Below are 22,446 nucleotides of genomic sequence, written 5' to 3'. Positions count from 1 at the left end.
AGCTGAGGCAGGAGGATCACAAATTGAAGATCAGCCTGCTTAATCTATGAGTCCCAATTTCAAAAAAATAAATCAAAAGGGTTGGGGATTAACTCAGTGATAAGAGTGCCTGCTGGTTCAGTCCCTAAAATAACTGTTTAGAATTTTAAAATTTAAAAAATAAAGGGCTAGGTATTTAGTTCAGTGGTTGAATGCACTGTGCTCAACCCTAGTACCAAAAGGTGATTAATTCAACTACTAATTGTTCGGGGGAGGGGGGGTGTCAAAACAGCTCAACTGAATATAGCATATAGCAGACTAATATATCATTCATATCTGTTAAACCCTCATCTCACCCTCTACTTTGAGGCACGAAACTGCTATCCTCCTGATATTTGTGGATGCTGTTTTGAGTATTCTGCAGCTTTTATTTTGTAATCAAATGACAATTATGGATTAAAAAAAAATCATAATATTATTCAGAAAAAAACATTACTACTCAAGTTCTCAACAAAACAAAGTAGTTGGTGAGGGCCGAGAGGCTAAAATACAGAGAATTCAATAAAGGATTCTACAACCTTCCTCTCCCCATAACACTTTTGATTTCATCTAATTAGCACCTCACTAAAAACTTAGAGACTTTTTCTCAGATGAGAATGACAGTGATGGTGTCAACAAACTACAGAACTGTTATTTCAAGTAGCAAATAATCTGTTATTCACAACATAAAAAGTATAATACTCAATGCATGGTAGATGACATTCTTTTAATGACAAAATGAGCTTATCATAGTAAATGCTAAAATCAAGTAAAAACAGACCTAGAGCCAATTTTATTAGAACTGACATTTACTATCAAATTAAATAATTTCATCCCTTTAGTAGCATGTCCCTTTAACTAATACATCCGAACATCATTATTTTCTGTACTCTTACAAAGTAGCAGAATGTTTTTTTTACATAATCCTGTGTTTAATGCAAATAAATTTTTATGAAAACCTGTTATTGAGGCCTTCTTAAACTCATAAAAATATATCAGGGTATTATCACTTTATTCAGCTTAGTCTTAGAATCTTCCGACATGACTATGTCTAACATATGTCTAGCAATGTTTCTACACTTGGTTAATGCACTGGTTATACTTCTCATATTAAAATTCTTAATAAGATCAGCCAGATGATGTGGCACACTCCTGTAATCTCAGTGACTAGGGAGGTTAGGATTTCAAATTCAAGGAAAGCATGGACAACTAAGCAACATCCTGCTTCAAAATATAAAATAAAAAGGCTGGGGATGTAGCTCAGTAGCAAAACACCACTGTGTTCAATCCCCAGTATAAAGGGAGAGGAGAATCAATAAAGACAAAAACACTCTCCAAGTCTAAGAGCAAATGCATTAAATAACTCATCTACAAAGTCAAATTACATAAAGCTAAACAGACCACGTTCTAAGAACTGAAAAAAATCCTAACATATTTAAAAGTCTTCTAAACTCAATCTAGAATTTAATTCAATTCCTGGCAAGATAAGTAAAGTATAAAACTTCAGTTCCTAACTTCAAAACCCACTGGAAAATGCTCAAGGTGGGTGTTAAAATATTCATTTGTGTAAAAACACACACATACACACACACATCTAAATCCCTGAGACCCCCCCCCCTTAGTACTGGGGATTGAACTCAGGGATGCTTTACTACTGAGCCACATCCACCACTCTTATTTTTTTGAGATGGGATCTAGCTAAACTGCTGAGGCTTGCCTTGAATGCATGATTCTCCTGCCTCAAGGGTGCACCATTATGCCTGACTCAAGACTGAATATTTTTTTATAATATCACCTTAAAGTGTGTCTTTCCAAAATAATGAGATGCAGCTGAGGTACATAGGTTCTTTGTCTCACAAACTTGAAGAATGAGACCCACAGACAATGGAGGGTAAGAGCAAAGTAACAATTTATTATTGATACAAAAGAAAGAGAAGCTCCCACAAGGGAAGGTGCCTGAATGAGTTGCCCTTGAGTTGCTATTGTCTAGGGGGTTCTTGTTCTCCGCCCCCCCCCCTGGTATTAGGACCTGAACCCAGGAATGTTTTATCACTAAGCCCACTTCCTCAGATCTTTTTACTGCTTTTTACTTTTTGGTACTGGGCATTGACCCCAGAGATGCTTAACCACTGAGCTACATCTCCAGCCCTTTTTTATATTTTTATTTAAAGATAGGGCCTCACTGAGTTATTGGGGCCTAATCTTCCTGAGCCACTGGGATTACAGGAATGCACCACCAAGGCCCACTAGACTTTTTTAGTTTCTGAGACAAGGTCTCACTAAACTGCAAGGCTAGCCTTGAACCTATGATCCTCCTGCCTCAACCTCCCAAACTGCTGACATTACAGGCGTTCAAAACTCCCTAGAGATGACCTTTAAAGCTATTGGCCAATTTAAGGGAGGGGAGTTTCTACATCTAGAGTGAGATATGTACCCCCCTGTATAATCAAGATACAGATCATGTGCTGTCTGGCTCATAAGAAACTTTGTACTTGAATTGGGCATGCTTGGATAAGAAACATGGAATTGTTGCAATCAAGGTCCCCACACTGTCTAGCAAATCACATTTCTGGCTCCTGCTCTCAATAATCACTTTTGAATACTACCATCATTTGGATATGGTTTGAGGGTATGCCCTACTGGCTCATGTGTTAGAAGGTTGGTCCCTAGTAGAGTGATGTTGGGAAATGGTGTGGTCTTTTAGGAGGTTCTCCCCTAATAGGAGGGTCCTAGGTCACTGGAGAAACTGACCATTAGAAAGGATTAAGATAGTTCTCTAGGGGCTGGGGTTGTGGCTCAGTGGTGGAGCACTTGCCTGGCACCTGTGAGGCAATGGGTTTGATCCTCGACACCACATAAAAATAAAAATAAATAAATGTGCCCATTTACAACTAAAAATAAAAAGTTTTAAAAAGACAGTTCTCTAAAACTGAGTTATTTTGATTTTTTAACTTCAGCAAGACTCAGAATCACCTGGAGGACTTGTTAAAACGGATGGCTGGATTCTACACCAAGAGTTTGACTCAGTGAATCCAAGTGGAGCCTAAAATTTTCCATTTCTAACATGTTACCTGGTGATGCTAATGTTGCTGGTCTGGAGATCTACACTTGGAGAACCAACGGCATAGAAGAAAGCTCTACAGAACTCCAGTGTTTACAGCAAAAGATAAGGGATCTTAAGAAGAGGGGCGAGGAGGAGCCCCAAATAAGGTAGGACCTACTCTATTTTTATCCAAGTCACCAGCAACCTCCCAACTGATAATCCACTGGATAATTAAACTCACTAAACTTACTAAACTCCTTAAACTCACTAAACTTCTACTTCAATAAGTACTTATTGATCACCTACCATATACCAGGCGTATCTGACCTCTATAATCTGACTATCATCTTTGAAATACTACTTACTCCCTTGATGATACCTTTTTGTACACTCAAGTCTCCTCTTGTTCTTCTCTTTCCTCCTACCCATTCCCCAAACTTCAAAGTTCTCCAGAATTCTGGTCCTCTCTTCATTATGCACATTCTTCCAAGATAATTTCACCTAATCCTGGCAACTAATAACTTTAAATGCCATTACCTGCCAGTAATTTCCTTTAGTATGTTCTTCATTTCTGGGCTTCAGATCCCATTTTCAACTGCCAGCCCTAACCAGACCTTTCACACAAAGCCCCTTTACATATTTTCTCTTCAAACAGCACAATTGTCTACCCAGAGGCCTAGGCCAAAAACTTCCTAAACCAACTGTTCTTAACCTTAGCTACATATTAAAACCTTGCGAGGCTGAGCACAGAGGCATGTGTCTGTAATTCCAGCTACACAGGAGGTTGGGGCAGGAAGATCACAAATTCAAGGCCAGCCTTGGCAACTTATTGAGCCCTTGACTCAATGAAAAATAAAAAGGGCTAAGGATGCAGCTCAGTGGTAGAGCACACTGGATTCCTCTCCAGGGGGAAAAACAAAAACAAAAACAAAAAAATCTTGTGGAAGCTTGAAGTCTAAAATATGATAATAATCAAGCTTTATATCCTTAACAGGTGGGTGTAAAGTACTTGGCAAGTTTATCGGTATAAACTTCTTAGATCTTTTTCTGAAGTTTCAGATCAGAAAGAATTAATGCTTTCTCAAGCTATGTTATTTTAAAAAATATTTGAAACTGTTTACAAGTCCTCCAAAAGTAAACTTAAAACTTGAGTTCAAATCCCTGTTCCCTGCTCCGATTTCTTCCTAATGCTATTTGGTGTTGACCCTTCTAGCTGATTTATATAGGGAATGATTAAAAAAACTTGTTAAATGAATGTATCTCTGGTATCAAAAATTTCTAGTTGAAATTTGGCCCATGCACATAGATAATATCAACCAGTGAGTGAAGTCTGTTGTTTACAGAGTCAATCAAAAAGACTGGGGAATCAAATGGGAAAAAGAGATGTTAACATATTCAAAGCTAACAGGAGAAATATTATACAACATTACTTTAAAGTGTTTGAAATGAGATTTTCAATTTTATACTAATATCAAAAGAAACACATCTTTTCTCTTTGGTGTTATTTTGTATTTTTAAAAGAGTGACCAAAGTTTTTAAAACAGCTGCTATCTTCCAAAGTATAATACTTTGTTTGTGCCTTATACCCAATGAAGTTATTAGCAAGTCTGTTTTCCTTTTTTTTTTTTTTTTTTTTTGGTATCAGGGATTGGACCTAAGGGTGCTCAACCAGTGAGCCACATCCCCATCCCTTTTTTATTTTTAGACAGGATCTCACCAGATCTGCTTACAGCCTTACTAAATTGCTGAGGCTGGCTCCAAATCCGTGATCCTCCTGCCTCAGCCTCCCAAACCTCTGGGATTATAGGCCTACACCACTATGCCCAGCTATTTTTCTTAAAAAGATATGCAGAGATGGGCAGAAGGTTAGTCAGTAACTTCATTTAAAAGCTGTTGAATCCTGCCACTTTGACCCAAGATGATCAGTTTCTTAGAAAAAAAAAAAAAGATAGTTATCAATCTGGAATATATCATAAAACCACAATAACAAAAGATATCAAGAATTCAAATTGAAATAAAGGGTGAAAGTTGGTTTTATTTCGTTGTTTGTTTTTCCTGAACAAACCAGTGGTATATATGTGTCACCAATGCATTAAGATATATTTTAAAAATTAAGTATGTATGAAAATATCATTACAGCATATAATACACTAAAAGACCACTCTTAAAAAAAAAAAAGTTTACTGCCAAGTAACTAGAGAGGGACTTAAGTTGTTAGCTGATGCTGATATGGAATCATTAGAAAGAGGCATATGTTTATAGTACAATTAGAAGCAGGAGGCTTACACTCCCTGTTTTTAAAAATACTGCCTGTATGTATAAAACAGCCATATTTCCATATAGGAGGAAAAGACAGATATTACTGTTCACAATTATGAAAGCCTAATAATGTAAATGAAGAGTAGAAAAAATTTAAGTGTTTTTTCCAGTTTTATTTTTCTTCATTTGGGGAAATCATTAGTATATACATATTTAAATTATTTACAACATGATATGGGTTCATTTTACAACCTAAGAGTTCACCAAGTCTAACCCTGTCCCACAGTAGGGAATTCATTCCACCAGCAATAACTGTTCAACTTCGAAGAGCTTTGCCAATGAACTAATATGCTTTTCAAACTTTAGAACATAAACCAAAAAGAGGAAATTGTATTTAACACTTGTCATATTATTAGACCCTTGTATATATGCAGTCTCAACTTCATGGGGGTATGGAGAGAGAAATCTCAAGTGCTTCCAGCAATACCAAGCCAGATGGCAAAATTAGGAATCTTTCTCAAGAACCCACTTAGATTCCCAGTAGGGAATGCAAAAATTAATTCAATCCAATTATGTATCAACTATTGGGGGTGTAACTCAATGGTAGAGTGCTTGTCTAACATATACAAGGTCCTGGGGGGTTCATCCCCAGTACTGCCAAAAAAGAAAAGAAAAAGTATACGTATATTTTGACTAATAAAAATGGATCTCCAAACAAATTGCTTAAGAGAAATGAAAATCTTTTTTTTTTTTTTTCTCCTTCATCATACCCAGGCGTAGTATTCTATTGTGTTAGAATAACCAAGGCTACTGTGGGCACCTTCTATTCCAGGCAATTAATTGTACAATGTTCTTAACTCTGTTCCATTATGCTCAACACACCTTTTTGCCACTGCTATCACACATACACACACCATAATTCAAAAAGAAAATACCTCTCACCCATTTGGGGAGCCAACATATTATAAGAGAACCAGAATAGCAAGGGCTTTCTAGTGGGTGTACTGAAACAATTCTTTACACTAGGCCACAGGAGCCTTATAAATAACAGGGAAATTGAAACTAACTTTAACTAACTTTCTCTACCTTTGCACCCAGGCTCATTCTTCTGAGTGCACATTTCTTCTCAGGCAGTACTGTGGCCTTGTAAACATGGTTTCTGACCCCAACACTCACATCACTTGTCTGAACCTGTTGAGTTCACAACATCTTTCTTGTGTTCTAAAACCTGTCATGATAAAGTGATTCAAATTGTAAACCCTGGCTCACTGACTTGTTCTTTGACTCCCAACCTATGGACAGGGTTCCTTAAAAGCCTTCTATTTAAACTTTATACTGAAGAGAAAAGAATTTCACAATTATGACCATGTTTACAGAAGAGAAAACTAACATTCAAATGTCTCTTCCACAATTGGTACTGTGCTGTGTACTTTCTTATTCAAAACCAGCCAAAGGCCATAGATACAAATATTGCTCTCATTTATACTATCACTATCTTCATATTTAAGAAAATAAAATAATACCAGATACTGTATAATGTTAGTAAAGAAGATTCTTTAAAAATGTTCCCTTAATAGAATTGCTTTACCTGTTGTAATTGCATAAGGAATAGTGCACTGCTGTGCCAAGAAATCTGGTTTATAACATCTAATTAACTATTATCTCATCTTATAAATTCTGTTTTACCAAAACCCGAACGACTGTTCCATATGCTTTTATATTATTTAAATCAAATTCTAAAATTTACAAAAGAACTCCCTTTGTATCTTCAGAATTAAAAGAATATTTGTATGTTCTATGGAGACTTAACAGCTTGATAAAAACATATCATTCTAGACATAATAGTTGCTTCTGGAGAAGGTTCCAAAGGCTTTTCAATGTATAGCTTTTTGAACCATTTTAAATTTTTACCATGTGTATACATTATATATCCTAAAGTGATATTCAGTCACTAATTTACAGAAAATACAAAGTACATAAAAACATGATGCACTACACCACAGGAATGTAATCATTAAAATCCAAACTCTGAGAAACACTGAAAGACAAATAAAGCCTGGTTCTTTTTTTTTTTTTTTCCTAGTTATACATGACAGCAGAATGCATTTCGTTTCATTGTACACAAATGAAGCACAACTTTTCATTTCTCTGGTTGTCCACAATGCAGAGTCTCACCATTTGTGCAATCACACATGTACCTAGAGTAATGATGTCTATCTCATTCCACCATCTTACCTACCCCTCATGCCCCTTTCTCTTTCCCCTCCCCTTTGCCCAATCCAAAATTCTTCTATTCTTCTCAGGCTCCCTCGTCCCAAGCCTGGTTCTTTAAATAAAACAAAAACTGCAGGGGAAAGAAAAAAAAGAAGTAGTTAAGTGGAACTCTACAGACTAACAGGTACTTAAAGATCATTACCAACCAACTGCAAGGTAGAGACCTCATTATACAGATCTTGATTCAAATCACCAAAAACAATGACATCTGAAACAACTGGAAATTAGAACACTGGATAGTTGATAATATGAAGGAATGGAGGGGTGATTAATAGTATCATGACTCTGTGTGTGTGTGTGTATGTGTGTGTGTGTGTGTGTGTGTGTGTATAATGTTTTAAAAAATCCTTTATCTTGTCTCCAAATGATATAGTATCTGCTCTGAGATTCCTTTGAAAATACACAGGAGGGGGAAGTGTGAAGGGAACAGATGAAAGAAAACTGGGCATGAGTTGGTAATTTCTCCTCCCTACATAATGTGGTGGTTTGACGATTGTTGTTAAGATGAGTGATAGGTAGAAGAGTTTATTACATGGATTCCATGTACTTTTTGGTTAATATTTTCCATAACATATTATGCATTTGTAAAATACAAATATTTGTATTATACATAAGGTGGTCATTTAAAAATGATACTACAAACTTGAATATATCAGGGTTTTAGGTAACAAAGGAATTTGATGATACTAAAAACAAATCAGCCATCAGATCAATCTATTAGGTTTGTTAGGTGGTTTAATGGCATTGTGTTTATGGGGGGATTTTTTAAGAACATATTAATGACATGATAATTTTTAAATATGAAGACATGGAACAAACCAGTAAGGCAAAGGTTGGTGCCAGTTAAAATTAACTTGTGGGACTGGGGTTGTAGCTCAGTGGTAGAGAGCTTACCTAGCACATGTAAAGTACTGGGTTTGATCCTCAGCACCATATAAAAATAAATAATATAAAGGCATTGTGTCCAACTACAACTACAAAACATTTTTAAAATGCAGGGGGAAAAAAGATAATTTACACCCACACACACAAAAAAAACACCTAACTGGTAAATACATAGGAGCTCCCTATTTTGCTTATGCTTCCATTTTTTAATGAAGTTTATATGTTTACAATGTCAGGATCAAACCTTGCACATGCCAAGCAAGCACTCTACCACCAAGCTACATCCCTGGCAGTGTTTAATTTTTTTAAAGGGATGACCAGTAACAATAAAAGACTTCAAGGATTCTTCTATGTAAGAGTGGGGAAAAGAGAAATAATCTAAACTTAAATCCCTGGGATCAAACAGGGTCAGGTGGGGGTAAGGAGCTGATATGAACAACTACATAAGATTTTTTTTCTTTTTTATACTGTGAATTGAACACACTTCGTCATACATCCCCAATTCTTTTTACTTTTAATTTTAAGACAGGGTCTTGCTAAGATGCTCAGGGTCTCCTTATAGTGCTGAGGCTGGCCTGGAACTTGCAATCATCCTGCCTCAGCCTCCTGTGCACCACCACACAAAGTTACATAAGACTTTTTAATCATTTAACTCCGAGTTTTACAATAGTGTCAGGTATGGTAAGAAAAGTTTCATCACTATAGAAATAGACTGAAAGCAAAAAAAAAAAAAAAAAAAAAAACCACACCTGTTTTGAGAAGGGAATTATTTCCTCTGGCTAGTCTTGTCCCAGACATCAATTTATAGAGAAACTTTAAACATTCCTGAAATCCAAGAAGTACACTGTCAGTGTGTGTTTTGTATGGGAATAAAGCTTTCCTGACATCCTGAGTACATATGATTCTAATTGTACATAGAGTTTCTGGGCATGAAAATAGTATTTTTTCATTCCCAGTTTTCTGGTTGTGCTCCAAGATTCCACACACACCACTACTGGGGATTGAACCTAGGGGTCTCTACCACAAACCTATATCTGGGCCCCAATTTATTTTAAGACAGGGTCTGGCTAAGATGCTGAAACTGGCCTCAAACTTGTGATCCTCTTGCTTCAGCCTCTCCAGTTGCTAGGATTATAAACATGATTAAACTATCTTTAGTATGATCCTTTCTCTGGGAACAAGTAGAGAGTTTTACAAATCCTTTTATAACAACATTTGCATATGCATATAGCTCCACATTTCAATGATTCATATAAAATATTAAGTATTCTTTGAGGTTTTTAAAGACAAATACAATCTAAAATTTCCAAATCCTACCAGAATTTCTGCTATAGGCTCACCATTAAATCCTAACTCACCCAACTGTTACTAGTAGAGAGAAAAGGCAAATTAATATCTTATGAGAGCATACTAAACCCTTATAATAACCCTAATAGGTGGGCATTATTATTGTCCAAATATTATAGAAGAGAAAATCTGTTAGTAACTTAGCGCACTAACTGGTAAGTGGCAGAACCAAAAATGAACCCAAGCAGTCTGACTCCAACATTTGGCTCCTCTCTGCTATACTACTCTTTTTTTTTTTTTTTTAACTTTTTTAGAGAATTTTAATATTTATCTTTTAGTTTTTTCAGCGGACACAACCATCTTTGTTTGAATGTGGTACTGAGGATCGAACCCAGGCCGCACGCATGCCAGGCAAGCGCACTACCGCTTAAGCCACAACCCCAGCCCTGCTGTACTACTCTTTACCCTAAAACTTTTCTTTCTAATACACAGAAGATGACTTACATGAACATTTCTAGACAGGATAATTAATCTTCAAAATCTTAGTTATCTTTGAGATTTACATTTTGTTTACATTATTTAAAAATACAACTGGCTGGGCCTTCTTTAAAGAAATCAAACAGTTCTAAGAGAACTGACTCAGCTATTATAACATTAGCTCCATCTATTAGGAATAATACAGGCCCCTCCCTAATTGTTTACCCTAACAGAGAGTATCAGTTAATGGATTCTGCCTAGGAAAAAGACATTTAATTTGACTGGCTAAGTCAAAAATCACCATCTATAAAAGAAAGAGGAAATAAAAAGGAAAATGAGAGAAAGGAGGAAATAAAAATTATAAAACAGAACTTATTAAAATCCCCCTAAAAGGAAAATCAAGATGCTTAGAAACATCTGGGATAGCTCATCCAGAATATAGACAAAATGCCATAAAAAAAGAAAAAATGAATAAGGGTCTCAGAAAATTTCTAAAGCAGTGTAAGGTTTACAGTTATTAAGACAAAAATAAAAATACTCTATATTAATTAAATTATATATTTAAATTATTTTTTTCTACTTTAGACCAAAAAAAAAAAAAAAAAGTAAAAAAAGTATCAAAAGGAGACACAGCATAAAATTGGCGGGGGGGGGGGGGGGGGGGGTCATCAGAATTTGCCAAACAGGATCGCCAAATGAACAACAACCCCTCTCCCACCAAAAATAATTAACTAAAAGGAAGAAGTTTTAAAAGAAATACGAATTTCCAGAGCTAAAAGAGAAACAGGTGCTCACTTTGGCAGCACATATACTAACACTGGAATGATACAGAGAAGATTAACATGGCCCCTGCACAAGGATGACACAAAAATCTGTGAAGCATTCATTTTTGAAAGCAGTATGGAGATTTATCAGAAAACTTTGAATGGAACCACCATTTGACCCAGTTATCCCACTCCTTGGTATATACCCAAAGGATTTATAATCAGCATACTATAGTGGCACAGCCACATCAATATTTATAGTAGCTCAATTCACAGTAGCCAAGCTATGGAACCATCGTAGGTGCCCTACAACAGATGAATTGATAAAGAAAATGGGTTATATATACACAAAGGAATATTACTCAGCAATAAAGAATGAAATTATGGCATTTGCCAGTAATAAATAGATGAAACTGGAGCTCATCATGCCAAGTGAAATAAGCCAATACCCAAACACCAAAGGCCGAATGTTCTGACATGTGGATGCTAACACAATAAGGGGGGGAGGAAAATAAAAGTTCATTGGATTAGACAAAGGGGAATGAAGGGAAGGGAGAAGAGGATGGGAATAAGAAAGACAGTAGAATGAATCACACATAATTTTCATATGTTCATACTGAACATGAATACATGACCAATGAAACTCCACATCATGTACAACCCCAAGAATGGGATCCAGAATAAGTTATACTCCATATATGTATAGTACATCAACATATACTCTACTATCATATATCTAAAAATAACAAAATAAATAACAATAGAGGAACAAGTTAATAGATATAAAAGTCTTCAAATTAATAGGGCCCACTGGGTACTCAGATGAAAAGAGACCAAAACACATCCCTGGGAAATTTCTAGTCCCAGCCACACTAATATAGCAGTTTAAGAATAGAAAGAAGGGGTTGCAGGTGTATGCAGTGGTAGAGTGTATTGCCTAGCATGAACAAGGCACTGGATTCAATCCCCAGCACTAAAAAACAAGAAAAAACTTTTATTTACAATATTTTCCTACACTAAAATTGGGTAGAAGAACCAAGAAAAGTACTTAAATAATGCTGATATCCTTACACATAATTTCCTGCAATTGCAGATTCTAATATATGCCCCTAATCAACCATTGTTTTAAAGCTAGTTTTACATTGGAGATAACCAAGTATATTCTGACACTCCTTAGAACAGAAATATTTTTATGGTAAATATTTTTATTTCTTGTAAATTTGCCCTATTATTAAAAAATAGACAAGTTGCTAATTTTCAAAAAAACATTAAAAGACAGAATATGCTAATCAGAATTTAAAATTGAAATTATTTTATGTGGAGGCAGAGGAAAACTATCCCCATTAATACTATTATATAAAATTATAAGGAAGTTTCTCCTAAAAATCCAAAATAGCAGAATCTACTCACTGTCTTCCTCTCTATTCCTCTATTAAAATTTCTACACAGCTACAGGATTGTAAGTTTTGCTTTCCTGCTGAATCTAATATTTAGGCCCTAAGCAACTCAGTGAGACCCTGTCTCTAAATTAAATATAGCAAAGGGCTAGGGATGTGGCTCAGTGGTTAAGGGCCCCTGAGTCCAATCCCTGGTACCAAAAACTACATGTGTTTGTGTATATATACATTTTTATATACATTTTATCCTTTTTTAATATATTTAAAATGTTACCTATTTTATAGCTTTCTCATGGTAACATTCTTTTCTACCTTTACTCATGAGACAAAATATTTTCTCAGCATCTATAAGGCGCTTGAAATAGAGAAGACAAATAGACAAAAGTTCTCAAGGATTAACATTCTGATAATGAGACACAATAAATAATAGTCATAATAAGTAAATGGTGTAGAATATATTTCAAGTGGTTAACTGCCAAGAGGTAAAAACAGATTAACAAAACCTTTCCCATTGTCAACCCTCTACTTGTCCTCTAAATTATACTTCCTATAAAGCTATACAGTTATAACTTGCCTTTCTGTTGAATGTAATATTTAAGGAAAGTGAGACATAAGGGAGGTTAGAAATACCAGAAAGAAAAGCAGTTGCAATTTTAAAAAGGGTGGTCAGCACTGACCTCCTCCTTGAGAAGATACTATATGAGAAAAGATTCTAAATAGGTCAGAAGATAGGTATGAAAATTCATCTAAGAGAATAACATTCTAAGCACAAGGAACAAACAGTCAATACAAATAACAATGCAAACACTACCAAGCAAAAATATCAGTAATTGGTGGGACTACAAACTGGTGAAACCACTCTGAAAAGTTGTATAAAGATTCCTCAGAAAACTTGGAATGGATCCACCATTTGACCCAGTATATACCCAAAAGACTTAAAATCAGCATACTGTAGTGACACCAATGTTCGTAGAAGCTCAATTCATAACTAACCTAGGTGCCCTTAAACAGATGAATGGATAAAGAAAATGTGGTATATATACACAATGGATTATTACTCAGCTATAAAGAATGGAATTGAGGCATTTGCCAGTAAATAGAACTGGAGACTATTATGCTAAGTAAAATAAGCCAATCCTAAAAAAACCAAAGGCAAATGCTCTAATGTATGGATGCTAACACCCAAAAAGGGGGAGGAGAATAGAAATTCATTAGATTAGACAAAGGGAAATGAAGGGAAGGGAAAGGAGATATGAATAGAAAGACAGTAGAATGAACTGGACTTAACTTTCCTGTTCATATATGAGTACACTCTGAATCATATTTGTAGATTAGATATTTATAATGAACCATTTTTTAAATTTTGGTCTTTACACTGTATGTAAGATAACTCCTTGCTTTTAGGAATACAAATATTCAGCAATGAAAAACAACATGCCTGCAACTTACAAATGGTTCAGAAAAAAGAAACTTTGTTATATACCTATAATTATATTTACTAGAAAGAGAGAAAGAGATAAAGAAAGAGAAGAGATAAACATTTTATCAAAGTTGATAAAATGTTAACATTTCGGTTAACATTTCTCTGTACTTCAATATATTTAACTTTTATTAATCTAAAATTGTCAAAACACATATTTCTGAAAGAAATATTTTTATAACAATATTAACAAACAACAGTATACTCAATTAAATAAACCATATATGAGTACACAACTAGTGTAACTCCACATCGAGTAAAACTTCTCATAGCACAAGAATAGGAAGTTATACTCCCTGTATGTATGTCAAAATACATTCTGTCATATATAACTAAAAAGAATAAATTTATTTAAAATACCAGCAATTGCTATTCATTTCTTATCAATATAACCCTCATCCCCTGGAGGGGGAAAAAAAAGTAGACATTTACAGAATTTGATCTCCAGATAGGAAGGATGATAACCTAGTGGAAGTATTTCTAAGTATCTCATCATAGGTGAAGAACTTTTAAATTTCTTTACTACAGAAATGACACTTTCAAAAATACTAATAATGGCATATTAATATCTAACTCCTCTCCCAAGGCGAAAGATCAAAACTTTGGAACTAGAATTCTAATCATTTTTCCATCAATTCCCAAAATCCAGTCCAATGAGAGAAGACAGAATTAATGCATATGCCCCATACAAGGTGCCATGCCATGTGCCATGGAAGCTAAGTAAGAGGTTTCTGTTCTCCAAGGCCTCCAAATATTGTTGTATAAGAAAAACCACCTTTTTCTTTTTTTGAAACAAGGTCTCACTAAGTTGCCCAAGTTGGTCTTAAACTCCTGGGCTCAAGCCCATCCTTCCATCTCAGCCACCTAAGTGTTGGAATTACAGCCCTTTTTATAAGGCTTTCATTTCCAATTTCAAAAGGAAATATAGCTCATAATATTACATAGTATTAGCACAGAAAATTATTATGAGGACTGGGGGTGTGGCTCAGTAGTACAGCGTTTGTCTAGCATGTGTTGAAGCCCTGGGTTCAATTCCCAGCATCAAAAAAAAAAAAAAAAAGTTGAAGAAACATTTCTACATGCTAAGGAATGTACGTTAGAAAAAACAAGAGTATAAGAAGGAAAAAATGCTAAATTAACCTTATGCCCTAAATTCTTGTTTTGTTTCATTTCTTGTGTTTTGATATGGGGTAGAGAGCCTCAAAATCTTGGGCCAAGTGTTTCTTCCTGCTTCAGCTTCCCAGTAGCTGGGATTAAGGTATACCACCATGCTCAACTTACTTTGCTTTTGAATTAAGATAACAATTCCTGCCAGGCATGGTGGACATGCCTGGCAGGAATTGTTAATCCCAGCAACTCTAGCTTCACAAGTTCAAAGCCAGCCTCAGCAAATTAGCAAGACCCTATCTCAAAAATAAATAGAAAGGGCTGGGGATGTGGTTCAGTGGTTAAGCACTCCTTGGTTTAATCTTCAGTACAAAAAGAAAATGAAAAAAAGATAATTCTTTAAAAATATTACTCTTCTTGTCTTCCTGTCAGTTTACTGTGAAGTATTTGTAAGCAGAAGGTTTCTGTTTCCCTTAACCATCAATTTCCTCTTAGGAGTGATCTAAATGCAAACTCCTGACATTGCATTACTTGAGCTAACTGTGGAGTCCATGTTTTTAAGGAATTATCAGTACATTAGGGAAGAAGTATATTCTCTCTCTACCTCAACGTCCTATCAGGCAATGAAATTGACAATATAAAACACTGTCAACAAGGATTTGGAAAAAGTAGGTATACTTTTATACACATACTCTAACCCAGTATTTAATTTCAGGAATTCATTCCACAAAATAACACAGAAACAAGGTTGTTCATTGTAGCATTGTTTGTAATAGAAAAAAACAACACTGAAGACTGCATTTCCCAGCCTCCCTTTGAGATGTGGCTGTAACACTAAATAATAGCTAAATATAACTCCAAGTGCTGTGAAATGGCAACTTCTAGAAACCTTCCTTTTAAAAGGCTGACATGTAACCTCTGCCCTTCTTCCATTCTGCTGCTTGGAAAGGGTACAGTAGCTGGGGATCCAGCTAGATCAGGGCAATACTTGTTCTACAAAAGTATAGAAAGATCCCAGATAAGCAGGAAAGTGAGAGTGAGAAAGGAGGACAGAATGGATCTCTCTATATATTAACTGTGCCATTTTTACATGGGTATGTATATAAAATTGCCAAAACTCACTGAACCATCCATTTACTATATGTGCATTTTACTGGGCTCATTATGCCTCAATTTAAAGAGAGTGAGAAAAAGATCACAGCGATGAGTGCTATACCAACACTAATGCATGTTCCTATCTTTTACAGGAGAAACACTTTTCTGTTATTTAATAAGCCACTATTATTTTAGGCTGTCTCACAGATACCCTCTTTATATAGCAATACGTAAATGTAATGACAAAAATCTATTAAGTAAAAAAAGGCAAGATAACAGTATGTAGAGCATGCTGCAATACATAGACATAGACACACACACACACACACACACACACACACACACTTTTTTTTAAGGGTAAGGACAAGCAGTCAAGGATAAGGTCAAGACAAGGACGAGGACAAGAAATCCTCTGAGGATGAAGACAAGTCTTAGAGCCTCCTGGACTGAAGGCCCCAATCAGGCATTCCATGGCTATGGGCCACAGTGACACCAAACCTTCAACCATAAACACCCAGAGCACTCCATTATCTGCTCTGTCAGTTACTGTCCACCCAGCCAGACCCTAATCTGAGCATAGGCCAGGACAGGCTAAATGCTTACAAGAAGATCTACTGACACTCTCAGGGGAGCCAACAGGAGAAATGGAAAAAAAAAAAAATGTTGTCAGGAAAAAAAAAAATTTAAATGGAGACTAGAATATATACTAGAAGAATAATCAAGAAATCAATAACATCGGTTGCTTCCAGAGAGTGGAAAAGCATGCCCAAAACACTGAAGGAAAAAAAGAGAGAGAGAGAGAACTTCACACCTTATGTGTTTGCTTTGTTTTTTTGATTTGGGGTTTTCTTTTACAGTGGTAGGGTTCGTTGAACCCAGAGCTTCTTGCATGGTAGGTAAGCACTCTTACTACTGAACTACATACTTCCTCATCCCACTGCCGCCTTTTAAAATTGTATAAATTGCCCAGAGTTGCCTTCAACTTTCATACTCCTGCCTCAGTCATATGAATAGCTGGAATTACAGGTATTCACAACCATACCCTGCTACCTTTTGTGTTTTGAACCATGTAATAAACACATTACTTACCCCCAAAAAAATATTCTTTAGACCATGATTTCAAGATGATCCCACACTCAGCTAATTACCAAGAATCACTAGCTATCATGAAAATGACAAAAAAATAAAGTGCTGAAAATTCAATATTTTTGAAGGAAAAGAGCAAGAAAAGGAACCAAAAGGAGAAGGAAGCACTGGGGCTGTTTTGCCACTGTAAATATATAATATATATTTAATTTATCATTATCTGCTCATAGTGTTGAAGAAACAAAAGCAACTAATTAAAAAAAAAAAAAAGCCAACAAGCCTTTTCTCCAATCTGCTAAAGGAAGCATACAAAAGGTTCTTTTTTGGAGGAGCACAGATTCTAAAGAGTTAAAAATAGGAACATTTGTAAATCCTGTGAATCAGATTAGAGACTGAAACAAAGTGATTATCTGAAAAATGTATATTGACCTTCCTTTGTTTTCTTTAAAATATGTCTAAACTCTATTACCTTTTTCATGGCATAAACAAAATAGTTAACTTAAAATTTAACTAGACCACTCTTAACTACATCATTTAAATCAACCTATTTTTGTATAGCTATGACTGGTATATATAATTTTATATTCCATTTTCCTGTTCTTATTTCTATATGATAATTACATTGTATAAAATAATTTTCCTTTACCTTAGAAATATCCATAAAATTTGCATTTTTCTTTTTTGTTGCCATTTTTGTGATACTGAAGATTAACCCAAGGCCTCCTGCAAGCTAAGTACATGCTTTACCACAGAGCTACCACCCCCAGCAAGCCCCATTTTCCAGCACGAATGCTAGAAATGACGGTCTCGATCAGACAGTGGAAATCTATGGGCATCTTATTGATCCATTCCAATTACAAATAACCTCTTAAGCAATAAATACATACATTTAAACTCATAAAGGTGACATTTATCCTTTCTGGCTAATTGTAGCATATATATCAAACTGCTGGGATGAGGATATAGTTTGGTAGTAAGAGCCCTTGCTTAGCATGCATGAGGCCCTGAGTTGGATCCCCAGCAGAGCAAAACAAAACACATCAAAACAAAAAAAAATCATCAAATTGTTTCTAACAGGGTTCAAAAGTGTCAAACAAAATCCCCTTTAGTAGCCAACACTAGGAGTGTAGTTCAGTGGTAGAGAGCTTGCTTAATATGCTAGAAGTCCTGTCATGCTAGATGATAGAGAGGAAAAAAAAAAATAATTGATGTGTCAGTGTGAGTGTGGGTGTGTACCTGGGATTGAACCCAAGGGTGCTTAACACTAAGCCACATCCTCAGCCCTTTTTATATTTTATTTTGAAACAGGATCTCCCTGAGTTGCTTGGACCTCACCAAGTTGCTGGGGCTGGCTTTAAGCTTCCAATCCTCCTGCCTCAACTTCCTTAGCTTCTAGGATTACAGGACTGTGCTACACATCCAGCAAGGGGAAGAAAATTCTTAAACTTGGTGACCTGTGTGGAAATTTTGTTCAGGGCTTCTGGAATAGTCCTAGACACAGACATAATCATCAGCCTTTTCAAAGTAAGTGTTCTTGAAGTAAAGAATACACTTTCTGTTACAGTGTTATTCTATAAAACAGTTTCTGCAACATAGAATAAAGGGATATTCAAATGTGGTAGGTTCAAAGTAGACATACATTAACATATAATGAACAGGGAAATAAAATTAAGCTTTGATCCTTTCATACAATAAAAATGGTAAATTTTTTAACAAAATCTGACTACACTGAGGTTTACTAATGAAGTGTTAACATGGTTTTCTCCTAAAAGAGACAAAAATTTAAGTTTACATCTGCCAAGAACATTAAATCGAATTTATATTGAATCTTCACTGTCACTTTAATGAACCAATAAGACTAACATCCAAGTAGAAATGTAGGAAGTTGCTCACTTAAAAAAAAAAAAAATTGGGAAGAAAAAAGATTTTTTAATTTCTACTGTTATCGATTTGAAAAAGAAAAAATGGGCTAAGAATTGTTTGTGAAGGAGTATTATTTAGCTTTACACCTCTTTGTTCTCTACATTTTAAAACATGACAATTAAATTTCAAGAAAGATAAGGCAAGGTAAAGATTTACAAAATAAAACAACTTCAGTTAAGAACTGAGGTGACTTTTTTTAGTAACTTATATAGCAAAACTCTAGGTAACCGAAATCTTTCATAATACAGACTAAATGGCCAAATCAAATGAAGAAAATGTAAAATAATTCATCTTTTATATTCAAGAAATAAAACAGTAACCTGGTTTATCTTTTCACTGAAGCCAAGCACAGTGGTGCACGACTGTAATTCCACCGAGAAGGATTGCAAGTTTGAGGCTAGCCTTAATAATTTAGCAAGACTCTCTCTCAAAAAATAAAGAGGGAGGAAATTATAGGTCAGTATAGAGCATCCCTGGGTTCAATTCCCAGTACTAAAAACAAACAAAAGAAAGCATTAAGTTTTACTTAAATTTCAAGACCACGTTGTTAAAAATATAGTTTCTAAATATTTTGCCATATAATAGTCACAGATTTTATGCCAAATATTTGGTTAAAAAATGGGGTACAACCATTGTATTTTTAAAAAAACTGTGCCAGAATTACTTTAAAAATCACTTATTACTATCTTTGGTGTAAGATTAGAATGCATGGATACTTGTGAATATACGTTAAAACTGAATATTTCAATTCGACACACATATGGTCATAACAGTTTAGCAATCAGTTTTTCGGGGGGTCTCAGCTAGTTCACACATTAGTTGCTGATTTGTGCATTACAGTCAGAAAATTTATTGAGGCATTGCCAAGTATGGATTTAACAAAATTTAATTTTTCGTCTGAAGATTCTGCGCTCTCACTGGTTTTGTTGTCTGGTGTGCTGTCCTTCGCACTACTCATTATTTCTTTTCTATCACTATGGAAGAGCTCTTCATCTAGGAAAGATGACAACTCTGAATTACAGAAACCTACTTCCTACAGCTAAAGTGACTGGGGACTGTGAAAATACTGAGAACCTCCAGAGAATAATCCTGATGACTGAACTTGAAATAAGATATCTTGTCCTACTTTGGAAACAAGTCCAACTCAACTGTTCTCAGACAATACAACAAATGTACTTTTTGAGATATACTTATCAAAACTCATTTCATCTTCAGAAACTCCAGTTCATCAATAATTCCCTTCTATAGTTCCAAAGGTGATTTTACAACTTCAAATAAACAATTCTACAAACAAAATTCATTTTTTAAAAAAACAAACGAACACTTTAGTATTGTGATACTAGGGACTAGACGCAGGACATTCTTCCTCTGAGCTACATCCCCAAGTCTACCACCCCACCCCCACCTTTATTTATTGTCTGGCAGGGTCTTGCTAAGTAAGTTGCTGAGGCAGGACTTGAACTTGAGGATCCTTCTCCGCAGTCACTACATCCCCAGACTTTTTTATTTTGTATTTTGAGACAGGGTCTCACTAAGTTGCTTAGAGCATCACTGGTTTGCTAAGGCTGGCACCAAACTTGCAATCTTCCTGCTTTGGCCACTGTGATTATAGGCACGCTCTATGGCACACAGCATGAAGTCTTAAATGAGATTTTTAAGCATGCCATAAAAACCTAGAGCAGGTTCTTTTTTAAGACAGTAATATTTCTAGGCATGGTGGTGCAGGCCTGTAATCCCAGCAGCTCAGGAGGCTGAGGAAAGAGGATCATGAGTTCAAACCCGGCCTCAACAAAAGCAAGGCTCTGAGCAACTCAGTGAGACCCTGGTCTCTAAATAAAATACAAAATAGGGCTGGGCATGTGGCTCAGTGGTTCAGTGCCCCTGAGTTCAATCCCCATTACCAAAAAGAGAGAGAGAGAAACATCATCCCAGAATTTTTGTCCAATTAGTATCTGTGAACACAGACTGAAGAGAGTAAATAATGGAATTATGAAAAACAAACAATTACAGAACTTTAAATTCAGATCATATGTCTAGACAAAAGCTTCCAATACAGGAGCTAATCAACATGTGGTTTGAGACCTAAAATATCACTCACCTAAACTGAGTTGTTTAATATAAAATGTACTTCAGATTTCAAAGACTTCATATGACAAACTACTTCATAAACTACTCTGATATTTTTTATATTGATTATACTGAAATCATAACATTTGGGATATACTGTGTTAAATAACATAATTTAAATTATTTTCACTCAGGCTAGAGAATGTAGCTCAGTGGTAGAGCACTTGCCCACCAAGCACAAGGCCTGGATTCAAACCCAGCACTGCAAATATATACACATATACATTTTTTCCACTCTTTTTCTTTTAATGATGGCTAACTAGAATTTTTTTTTTCTTTTTTCAGTACTGGAGATTGAACTTGGGCACTCAACCACTGAGCCACATTTTGTATTTTATTTGGAGACAGGGTCTCACTGAGTTGTTTAGTGCCTTGTATTTGCTGAGGCTGGCTTTGAACTTGTGATCCTCCTACCTCAGCCTCCCAAGCCACTGAGATTACAGGAGTGCGCCACCATGCCCAGCTATAAATTTTTTAATTATACATATGACTCCCATTGATTTCTATTGGAAAGTACTGCTCTCTATTGTTATCTCAACTTTTCTGACACTCTCACTCTCATGATGAATGTGTTCTCATGTTTATAAATTTATAAATGTGATGCATAAGTCCTAATATACAGTATAAAATGTACATAAAAATGCCAAAAGGAATTAAAAGTAGAAATTTTAATTTTTTCTTTTTGCAATTCAATGAACTTTCTCATACATTCCATACTGTAGAATGAGGGCATCAGCACGGAGATTAAACAGGAAAAAATAAACCCAAATAAAAGAATCACTAAAAACTTAGTGACTGGTTAACTATGAATATAGATGTAGGCATAAGCTGGACAGAATGGTAATTGAGAAGACTAAACAATAAGGGTTGGATTATAAAATGCAACAAAGGGCCAAGAACACAGCTTTAGATAGTCTTTAGACAGATTTTATATCAAATCTTCTCTGGATCCTTAAATAAAAACCTGGCATAGTCTGATGGCTGTTATATAAAAATACCTTCAGCCAGTCATGGTGGGCAAGCCTGTAATTCCAGTGACTGGGGATGCTGAAGTAGGAGGATCCCAAGTTTAAGGCCAGCCTCAGCAACTTATCAAAGTATAAAACCTGTCTCAAAGTATAAAACCAAAGGGTTGGGGAAGTAGTTCAATGGTAAAGTGCCCCTAAATTCAATCCCAATCCACAATCCCCACCACAAGAAAAAAAACCAGACTGGGTAATTTAT

General features: G+C 35.5%; 1 protein-coding gene, 1 long non-coding RNA gene and 1 other non-coding gene across 4 annotated transcripts in view; 2 read left to right on the top strand and 1 right to left on the bottom strand.

Moving 5' to 3' along the window:
• The window catches only part of Fbxo34 (F-box protein 34), a 72,412-nt gene that overhangs the window by 43,320 nt on the left and 6,646 nt on the right, over positions 1 to 22,446 (bottom strand). The gene's annotated exons all lie outside the window — the stretch shown is intronic.
• LOC144377788 (uncharacterized) lies at positions 1,025 to 21,008 on the top strand. Its single transcript, XR_013438887.1, has 3 exons — positions 1,025 to 3,228; positions 18,481 to 18,696; positions 20,079 to 21,008. It is a non-coding gene; the product is annotated as an uncharacterized LOC144377788 (long non-coding RNA).
• On the top strand, positions 11,031 to 11,134 carry LOC120886927 (U6 spliceosomal RNA). Its single transcript, XR_005730113.1, has one exon. It is a non-coding gene; the product is annotated as a U6 spliceosomal RNA (small nuclear RNA).

The sequence above is a fragment of the Ictidomys tridecemlineatus genome, chromosome 5 (assembly GCF_052094955.1).
Source record: "Ictidomys tridecemlineatus isolate mIctTri1 chromosome 5, mIctTri1.hap1, whole genome shotgun sequence".
Lineage (NCBI taxonomy): Eukaryota > Metazoa > Chordata > Mammalia > Rodentia > Sciuridae > Ictidomys > Ictidomys tridecemlineatus.
This window is presented reverse-complemented; position numbering and strand designations above follow the sequence as displayed.